This window comes from Rhincodon typus, chromosome 7 (genome assembly GCF_021869965.1).
Source record: "Rhincodon typus isolate 14 chromosome 7, sRhiTyp1.1, whole genome shotgun sequence".
Taxonomy (NCBI): domain Eukaryota; kingdom Metazoa; phylum Chordata; class Chondrichthyes; order Orectolobiformes; family Rhincodontidae; genus Rhincodon; species Rhincodon typus.
In genome coordinates, this window is record NC_063338.1 from 30,353,004 (window position 1) to 30,354,411 (window position 1,408).

Genomic DNA, 1,408 nt, shown 5'->3' on the forward strand with positions numbered 1-1,408 from the left:
ACTGTACCCCAGTGAGAGTCAGTGTGTGTGGGACTGTACCCCAGTGACAATCAGTGTGTGTGGGACTCCGTACCCCAGTGAGAGTCAGTGTGTGGGTAAATCTGTACCCCTCTAAGAGTCTGCGTGTATGTAATTCTGTACCCCAGTTAGAGTCAGCGTGTGTGAGACTGTACCCCAGTAAGAGTCAGTGTTTGTGGGACTGTACCCCAGTGAGAGTCAGTGTGTGTGGGTCTGTACCACAGTGAGAGACAGTGTGTGTGGGACCCCGTACCCCAGTGAGAGTCAGTGTGTGTGGGACTGTACCCCATTGAGAGTCAGTGTATGTGGGACCCTGGTGTACCCCAGTGAGAGTCAGAGGGTGTGGGACTGTACCCCAGTGAGAGTCAGTGTGTGTGAGACTTTACCCCAGTCAGAGCCAGTGTGCGTGGGACTGTACCCCAGTGAGAGTCAGTGTGTGTGTAACTCCAGACCCCAGTGAGAGTCAGTGTCTGTGAGACTGTACACCAGTGAGAATCAGTGTGTGTGGGACCGTACCCCAGTGAGAGTCAGTGTGTGTGGGACCGTACCCCAGTGAGAGTCAGTGTGTGTGGGTCTGTACCCCAGTGAGAGTCATTGTGTGTGGTACCCTGGTGTACCCCAGTGAGAGTCAGTGTGTGTGTAACTCTGTACCCCAGTAAGAGTCAATGTGTGTCTAACTCTGTACCCCAGTTAGAGTCAGTGTGTGTGAGACTGTACCCCAGTAAGAGTCAGTGTCTGTGGGACTATACCCCGGTGAGAGTCAGTGTGAGTGGGACTGTATCCCAGTGAGAATCAGTGGGTGTGGGACTGTGCCCCATTGAGAGTCAGTGTATGTGGGACCCTGGTGTACCCCAGTGAGAGTCAGCGTGTGTGGGACTGTACACCAGTGAGAATCAGTGTGTGTGGGACTTTACCCCAGTGAGAGTCATTGTGTATGTAACTCTGTACCCCAGTGAGAGTCAGTGTCTGTGATACTGTACACCAGTGAGAATCAGTGTCTGTGGGTCTGTACCACAGTGAGTGTCAGTGTGTGTGGGACTGTGCCCCATTGTGAGTCAGTGTATGTGGGACCCTGGTGTACCCCAGTGAGAGTCAGAGTGTGTGGGACTGTATCCCAGTGAGAATCGGTGTGTGTGGGACTGTACCCCAGTGAGAGTCAGTGTGTGTGGTTATGTACCCCAGTAAGAGTCAGTTTGTGTGGGACTGTACCCCAGTAAGAGTCAGTGTGTGTGCGACTGTACCCCAGTGAGAGTCAGCGTGTGTGGGACTGTACCCCAGTGAGAGTCAGCGTGTGTGTGGTACTGTACCCCAGTGAGAGTCAGTGTGTGTGGGACTGTACCCCAGTGAGAGTCAGTGTGTGTGGGACTGTACCCCAGTGAGAGTCAGTGTG